This window comes from Bos taurus, chromosome X, assembly GCF_002263795.3.
Source record: "Bos taurus isolate L1 Dominette 01449 registration number 42190680 breed Hereford chromosome X, ARS-UCD2.0, whole genome shotgun sequence".
Taxonomy (NCBI): domain Eukaryota; kingdom Metazoa; phylum Chordata; class Mammalia; order Artiodactyla; family Bovidae; genus Bos; species Bos taurus.
The window spans coordinates 104,422,379-104,432,060 of record NC_037357.1 but is presented as its reverse complement, the minus strand read 5'-3'; positions in this window follow the sequence as shown (position 1 = coordinate 104,432,060).

The following is a 9,682-nucleotide window of genomic DNA, read 5'->3' as shown; positions in this document are numbered from 1 at the left end:
CCTTGAGGAGCAGGTGATCAGTGATCAGTGCAAAGAAATAGAGGGAAACAATAGAATGGGAAAGACTAGAGATGTCTTCAAGAAAATTAGAGATACCAAGGGAACATTTCATGCAAAGATGGACAGAAATGGTAGGGACCTAACAGAAGCAGAAGATATTAAGTAGAGGTGGCAAGAATACACAGAACTATACAAAATACATCTTCATGACCCAGATAATGACAATAGTATCATCACTCACCTAGAGCCAGACATCCTGGAATGTGAAGTCAAGTGGGCCTTAGGAAGCATCACTACAAACGAAGCTAGTGGAGATGATGGAATTCCAGTTGAGCTATTTCAAATCCTGAAAGATGATGCTGTGAAAGTGCTATATTCAATATGCCAGCAAATTTGGAAAACTCAGCAGTGGCCACAGGACTGGAAAAGGTCAGTTTTCATTCCAGTCCTAAAGAAAGGCAATGCCAAAGAATGCTCAAACTACCGCACAATTGCACTCATCTCACACACTAGCAAAGTAATGCTCAAAATTCTCCAAGCCAGGCTTCAACAGTATGTGAACCATGAACTTCCAGATGTTCAAGCTGGATTTAGAAAAGGCAAAGGCATCAGAGATCAAATTACCAACATCTGCTGGATGATCGAAAAAGCAAGAGAGTTCCAGAAAAACATCTATTTCTGCTTTATTGACTATGCCAAAGCCTTTGACTATGTGGATCACAATAAACTGTGCAAAATTCTTCAAGAGATGGGAATACCAGGCCACCTGACCTGCCTCTTGAGAAATCTGTATGCAGGTCAGGAAGCAACAGTTAGAACTGGACATGGAACAACAGACTGGTTCCAAATAGGAAAAGGAGTATGTCAAAGCTGTATATTGTCACCCTGCTAATTTAACTTATATGCAGAGTACATCATGAAAAACACTGGGCTGGAGGAAGCACAGGCTGGAATCAAGATTGCCGGGAGAAATAGCAAAAACCTCAGATATGCAGATGACACCACCCTTATGGCAGAAAGTGAAGAAGAACTAAAGAGCCTCTTGATGAAAGTGAAAGAGGAGAATGAAAATGTTGGCTTAAAACTCAGCATTCAGAAAGCTAAGATCACGGCATCTGGTCCCATCACTTCATGGGAAATAGATGGGGAAACAGTGGAAACAGTGACAGACTTTATTTTTTTGGACTCCAAAATCACTGCAGATGGTGACTGCAGCCATGAAATTAAAAGACTCTTACTCCTTGGAAGAAAAGTTCTGAGCAACCTAGATAGCATATTCAAAAGCAGAGACATTACTTTGCCAACAAAGGTCCATCTAGTCAAAGCTATGGTTTTTTCCATAGTCATGTATGGATGTGAGAGTTGGACTGTGAAGAAAGCTGAGAGCCGAAGAATTAATGCTTTTGAACTGTGGTGTTGGAGAAGACTCTTGAGAGTCCCTTGACTGCAAGAAGATCCAGCCAGTCCATCCTAAAGGAAATCAGTCCTGAATATTCATTGGAAGGACTGATGCTGAAGCTGAAACTCCAATACTTTGGCCACCTGATGTGAAGAACTGACTCATTGGAAAAGACCTTGGTGCTGGGAAAGATTGGGGGTAGGAGAAGGGGATGACAGAGGATAAGATGGTTGGATGACATCACCGACACAATGGACATGAGTTTGAGTGAACTCTGGGAGTTGGTGGTGGACAGGGAGGCCTGGCGTGCTGCAGTTCATGGGATCGCATAGAGTCAGACACAACTGAGCAACTAAACTGAACTGAACTGAGGAGTAGGTCTTTAGAAAAGATTCTCATATTTTCCTTCTAAGGGAAATCAAAGCAGAGAGAGACTGGAACTTGAAAAGTTTCAGAGAAAGCTTAGGAAACCATCAGAAACCATAAGGTTGTGTTTAGGAAATTCTCTGACTACGGTAGCTTCCTAAGAAATGAGTTCATATAGGCTTTGGGAAAGTGGTTTGAACTATCTTGACCAGTCTTTTGAGTGACTTGAGTACTTGTTTTCTCTGTTGCCTGATGAAGGCAGCAATACTGAATTGTCTTCATGGACAAATGCTGGGCTTCCTTGGTTTATCTGCTCAAGGGCCTCCTGGGGTACCTCAGGAGCTTACACACTTCTTGGCAAGGCAGCTCAGAAATGCTGGGATATAAGGGCCCAGAGGCAATCTTCAGCCAGTAAGAACTGATTTTAAAGATCATTCAAAAAGAAGAGTTTCTTCTTTAAAAAATATTTAGAATAATACTTTCAGAGCTATATTAAAATTGTTCTTTTTTCTTTTTTAATTTATTTATTCATTTTAATTGAAGGATAATTACTTTGCAATATTGTGATGGTTATTGCCATACATCAATAGTAATTGATCATAGGTTTTAAAGTAGACTTTATATTGTAGAGCAGTTTTGTGTTCAGAATAAAACTCAATATAAGGTAAGGGAGTTTCCCTTTAAATCCTGCCCCTGGCATATGCATCACCTGCCCAGCTATCAACATTCCCCACTGGATTGGCATCTTTGTTATAAATGATGAACCTACATTGACATGTCATTATCACCCAGAGTAGACAGTTTATATTGAGGCTCCATCTTGGTGTTGTGCGATCTAAGAATTTTGTCAAGTGTATTCTACAACAGATTGTAGGATCACGCAAAGTATTTGTTCTGCCTATTTATCTTTCCTCCACCTCTGTAATAATAAAAAAAAAATCTGATTGTTTCAAAAAAAAAAAAAAGAAGTGGGATTTAGCATAAGTACTCCGGCTTCCCCATCCCTTGTTGTTGTTGTTCAGTCACGCAGTCATGTCCAACTCTTTGCAACCTCATGGCCAGACCTCCCTGTCCTTCACTATCTCCCGGAGCTTCCTCAAACCCATGTCCATTGAATTGGTAATGCCATCCAACCATCCTGTCCTCTGTCATCCCCTTCTCCCCCTGCCTTCTATCTTTCCCAGCATCAGTGTCTTTTCTAATGAGTTGGCTCTTTGCATCAGGTGGCCTAAGTATTGGAGCTTCAGCTTCAACATTAGTCCTTCCAATGAATATTTAGGGTTGATTGCTTTTAGGATGGACTGGTTTGATCTCCTTGCAGTCCAAGGGACTCTCAAGAGTCTTGTCCAGCACCACCTAAAAGTTGTGGTACAATTCTGAGGCAAGTTCTACAAGATTCTTCAGAGTTTTTACCAGCAGGATCAAGCTTCAATTGCCCATAGTAGAAGCTCTTTCATTAAAATACCCTTTTCTCACTTCTTATCTCACTTTCTCCACCCTCTCAACTGTGTTTCCTGAGATGACTTCCTATATAAAACGCCTAAAGCTAAGCCACTTCTCAGAGTCTTTTTTTTCTCTGAGAGACTAGACTTGAGACAACTATCATTGGCTTTACCCACTGCTGAGCATGGGAAGTGGAGCCTTAAAGACTGTGAAGCAAAAGTTGTTACTTGATACTACATGAATACTTACCATGTGAAGACAAATAGATGCGTGCCAAATTTTGGATTTATAGAAAATTACCACAAATTATTGCAGCAATAAGAAATTAGGCTTTTGGGACAGTGGCTACAGCTAGAAACTAAAGAAAAATGTTCATATACACTAAAATGGAGGAAGAAGGGGTGTCTGCATTATAACATGTAAATGACTCCTGTGCTCATGGGCCCATAAACTTCGTCACTTCCGTCATGTTCCAACGTGGACAGCCAAACATATACAGTATGTATTATAGTGGTCTGCAAAACTGCATTTGCTGCATGAAAAAAAATTTTTTTAAAAAGCTGTTCAAAGCTTTTAGTTCAGTATAAATTCATTCCTCTAAAGGAAAATGCCACCCTAAACATTTTTTACTTGCAAAACAATCTTCAAGATATAGAGTAATTTATTTCACATGACATTTACAGAAAATCAACAGAAGTAGCTTTTATAACGTGTGAATCCACAAATCATGTTTCCTTGCTATGGTTATGCATTGAAATCTCTTGAGGTCTCCTCTGGTGCTGCCCCTGGGAGAGGGCCTTTACAGATGATTGTTTCTGTTAATGTAAGTATCCTTTTCTCAATGGAAAATTTGTATTATTCTCTACTGGGGCCCCATTGCTTTCTCCATTCCCAGGCCCACAAAGACAGTCATTGACGAGGGTTGTTACATTCTGCCTTAATAGTTCCATTGTCTCCAACATTTCATATGGTTTTTCTTGAAGCACACAAACCAAAATTTTAAAAAGAAATGTAAAAAGGCACACCAAAAGAGTGCATGAAATAGTAATGCAATGTAACTTAACTGGTATAAAAATGATTCAAACATGAAAATCTGGGTGAGTTCCATGAGTGTAATTATAACAGAATCTAGGAAAATGTGGTGACAGCATTAGTGTCCAACCTAAGCATGTTGTTATTACAAATGACCTTTCCCCTCCTCTCATTCACTCTCTTCAATACTTGGAGGATGGCTTTCATAATGCCAGCTGAGCTCAGGGCCAGAGTGGGCTCTCATCTGGGGATGTATAACCACAGCATTGAGTCTTCAGCCTGGGTTATTGCTATTTACCATTTAATGTTGGTCAACAGAAGACAGATGGCAAGCAATTACTTTCTGATGGCTTGTTCAGAAATAATCATTATATTTAAAATTTTAATTTATTATAGATTTTTGCCTAATTAGGTCTGTGTCTTTCATCAGAAGGATCTACAGGTTTTGAGCATGAGCACAGTGGTTGCCAAAACAAAAGTAAATTAAAACATAGTAGTGAGCCAGATTTCAAATGAAGGTGGTGTTAGAAGGGCAGAGGGTGTGCTATTAATGAAATGTAGGTGAGTACAGGATTTGGTTGTGATCTGCATAGTCTGTTTACAGTATTCAAGACATCTGGAAATGCTCAATAAAAAAGTGACCCCCTTAGTCAGTGTGGGTTGCTATAACAAAATACCATAAGCTTGGGAGCTTAAACAACACATTTCTTTCTCATAGTTCTGAAGGCTGGGAAGTCTAAGATCAAGGTGCTATGATCATCCTGGTGAGGGCCCATTTCTTGGCTTGCAGATGGTTGTCTTATTGCTATATAATCATATGATAGAGAAAGGGCTCTGTTTTCTTTCTCTTCTTATAAGGGCATTAATCTCATCATGTAGGACCCACTCTCAGGACTTCATTGAAAACTAATTATCTTCCAAAGGCCCCACCTTCAAATATCACATATGGCAACTAGGGCTTCAACATATGAACTTGGGGGGATGTAAATATTCAGCACCTCCAAAGACAGGTTCTTGTCAAACCCTCTTCCATCAGCTAACTTTCCTGGCGCTATCAGCAGACTTTAACACATAAAGCCTCTCTGTGCAAGTGAACTGAGACTGCTCTAGGTTCTTTGGAAGAGTTTGCCCTCAAGAGCCAGTAAGGCTCTTGTTCAGATTTGATGGAAAAATTAAAAGCTTTACAGACAAGCAAAAGCTAAAAGAATGCAGGGCCACCAAACCAGCTTTACAACAAATGCTAATGGAACTTCTCTAAGTGGAAAAGAAAAGGCCACAACTAGAAACAAGAAAATTACAAAATGGGAAAGCTCACCATTAAAGGCAAACACAGAGTAAAGGTAGGAAATCATCCACACACAAATATGACATTAAAACCAGCCATCATGAGAGGAGAGTATGAATGCAGGATATTTGAAATTAAGAGAACAGTAACTTAAAACAATCATATATAATATGACTGTCTATTATATATATGTGTGTGTGTATAGACTGCTATATCAAAACCTCATGGTAACTGCAAACAAAAAATCTATATACGTATACACACAAAAAAGAAAAAGAATCTAAACCTAACACTAAAGACAGTCATCAAATTACAAGAGGTGAGACCAAAAGAGGAAAAGAAGAAAAAAGACCTACAAATCCAAAACAATTAACAAAATGGCAATAGGAACATATATATTAATAATTCCTTTAATTTATTTTTTGGCCATACCACATAGCTTGTTGGATCAGTTCTCTGACCAGGGATTGCACTTGGGCCCTTGGCAGAGAAAGTGTCAAGGTCCAAAGCACTGGACCACCAGGAAATTCCTGATAATTACTTTAAATGTAAATGGATTAAGTGCTCTGACCAAAAGATATAGACTGGCTGAATGGATACAAAAACAAGACCTATATATGTTGTCCACAAGAGACCAGCTTCAGATTAGAGACACGTACAGCCTGTAAGTGAAGAGATGGAAAAAAGTATTCCATGCAAATGAAAATCTAAAGAAAACTTGAGTAGCAACTGTCATTCAAACAAAACAGACTTTAACATAAGGACTGTTATAAGAGACAAAGATAAACACTACATAATGATCAAGGGATCAATCCAAGAAGAAGATAAAACAATTGTAAATATATATGTACCCAACACAAGAGCACCTGAATATATAAGGCAAATACTAACAGCCAGACAAGGAGAAGTTGACAGTAACACAATAATAGTAGGGGACTTTAACACCCCCACTTACATCAATGTACAGATCATCCAGACAGAAAATCAAGAAGGAAACACAAACCTTAAATGACATATTAAACCAGGTGGACTTAATTGATATTTATAGAGCATTCCATCCAAAAGCAGCAGAATATATATTCTTTTCAAGTGCACATGGAACATTCCCCAGGATAGGAACGTGCTGGGCCACAAAGCAAAGTGTTGGTAAATTTAAGGAAATTAAAATCGTGTCAAGCATCTTTTTTGACAACTTTGTGAGATTAGAAATCAATTATAGGAAAAAAACTAAAAAACACAAACACATGGAAGGTAAATGATATGATACTAAACATCCAATGGATCATTGAAGAAATCAAAGGGTAAATTAAAAAATACCTAGAGACAAAAATGAAAACACGGCAATCCAAAAATTAAGGGACACAGCAAAAGCAGTTCTAAGAAGCAAAGTTTATAGTGATACAAGCTTACCTCAGGAAACAAGAAAAATCTCAAACAATCTAACCATATACCTAAAGCAACTAAAGAAGAATAAACAAAACCCAAAGTCAGTAGAAGGAAATAAATCATAAAGATCAGAGCAGAAATAGAGACTAAAAAGACAATAGAAAATATCACTGAAACTAAAAGCTGGTTCTTTGAAAAGATAAACAAAATTGATAAAGCTTTAGCCAGACTAATCAAGAAAAAAAAGGGAGAGGGCACAAACCAGTAAAACTAGAAATGAAAAAGGAGAAGTTACAACTGACACAACAGTTGTAACAGAAGTTACAACTGATACAACAATACAAAGGACCATAAGAAACTACTACAGGCAACTGTGTACCAATAAAATGGATAACCTAGAAGAAATTGACAAATTCTTAGAAAAATACAATCTCCCAAAACTGAATCAGGAAGAAACAGAAAATATGAACAGACTGATTACAAGTACTGAAATTGTGTCTGGTGTTTAAAAACTCTCAGAAAACAAAAGTCCAGGACCAGATGGCTTCACAGGCAAACTCTATCAAACATTTAGAGAATAGTTAACACCTATTCCTTCTGAAACTATTCCAAAAATTTGCAGAGGAACATTTCCAAACTCATTCTGTGAAGGCACCATCACCCTGATATGAAAACCTGATGAATATACCACACAAAAAAAGAAAATTACAGGCCAGTGTCACTGATGAAAACAGAGGCAAAAGTCCTCCACAAAATAATAGCAACTAAATCCAAAAATACATTAAAAGGATCGTACACCATGATCAAGTAGGATTTATCCCAGGAATTCAAGGGTTTTTCAATATTTACAAATCAACCAGTGTGATACATCACATTAAAAAAAACTGAAGAATAAAAGCCACACAATCATCTCAATAGATGTAAAAACACTTTTGATAAAATTCAACATCCATTTATTATTTACAAAAACTCTCCAGAAAGTGGGCATAGAGGGAGCATACATCAACGTAATAAAGGCCATATATACAAACCCACAGCTAATATACTCAACAGAGAAAAGCTGCAAGAATTTCTTCTAAGATCGGGAATAAGACAAGGATATGCACTCTTGCACTGTTATTCAACATAGTTTTGGAAGTCCTAGCCACAACAGTCAGAGAAGAAAAAGAAATAAAAGGAATTCAAATTGGAAAAGATGACATGATACTATATGTAGAAAATCGAAAGATGCTGACAGAAAACTACAGAACTCATCAATGAATTTGGTAAAGTTGCAGTATCAAAATTAATACACAGGAATCTGTTGTATTTCTATAGACTAACAACAAAAAATCAGAAAGAGAAATTAAGGAAACAATCCCATTTACCATTACATCAAAAAGAATAAAATACCTAGGGAATAAACCTACTTAAGGAGGCAAAAGACCTGTACTCTCGAAACTAATGAAAGAAATTAAGATGACACAAAAAGATGGAAAGACATACCAAGTTCTGGGATTAGAAGAATCAATACTGTGAAAATCACTATACTGTCCAAGGCAATCTACATAGTCAGCGCAATCCCTAGCAAATTACCAGTGGCATTTTTCACAGAACTAGAACAAAACTTTAAAATTTGTATAGAAACACAAAAGAGTCAAAATAGCCAAAGCAATATTGAGAAAGAAAAACCGAGTTGGAGGAATCAAGCTCCCTGACTTCAGACTATACTACAAAGCTAGAGTCATCAAAACAACAGGGTGCTGGGACAAAAGCAGAAATATAGATCAATGGAACAGCATAGAAAACTCAGACATAAACTCATGTACCAATTATCAATTAATCCATTACAAAGGAGGCAAGACTATACAATAGAGAAAAGACAGTCTCTTCAGTAAGTGGTGCCTGGAAAACTGGACAGCTACATGTAAAGAATGAAAATGGAATATTTTCTAATACCATACATAAAATTAACTCAAAATGGATTAGATTTAAATGTAAGACTGGATATTATAAAATTCCTAGAGGAAAACATAGGCAGGACACTCCTTGACATAAATCGTAGCAATATCTTTTTGGATCCTTTTCTTGGAGTAATGGCTGCTAAGTCACTTCAGTCGTTTCCAACTCTGTGCGACCCCATAGATGGCAGCCCACCAGGCTCCCCCGTCCCTGAGATTCTCCAGGCAAGAACACTGGAGTGGGTTGCCATTTCCTTCTCCAATGCATGCAAGTGAAAAGTGAAAGTGAAGTCGCTCAGTCGTGTCCGACTCTTAGCGACCCCATGGACTGCAGCCCACCAGGCTCCTCCATCCATGGGATTTTCCAGGCAAGAGTACTGGAGTGGGGGAGTAATGGAGGTAGAAACAAAAATAAACAAATTGGACCTAATTAAACTCAAAAGCTTTTGTACAGCAAAGAAAGCCATAAACAAAATAAGTACAACCTACAAAATGGGAGGAAATATTTGCAAACAATGCTACCAACAAGGGATTAATCTCTAAAATATACAAATAGCTCATATAGCTCAGAATTAAAAAAGAAAAAAACCCTACATGTATATGTATGGTTGAGTCCCTTTGCTGTTCAACTGAAACTATCACAATATTGTTAATTGACTATACTGCAATACAAAATCCAATTGAAAATTGGGCACAAGATCTAAATAGAAATTTCTCCAAAGAAGACATACAAATGACCAAAAGGTACATGAAAAGATGCTCAATATCACTAACTGTTGCTGCTGCTGCTGCTAAGTCACTTCAGTCGTGTCTGACTCTGTGCGACCCCAT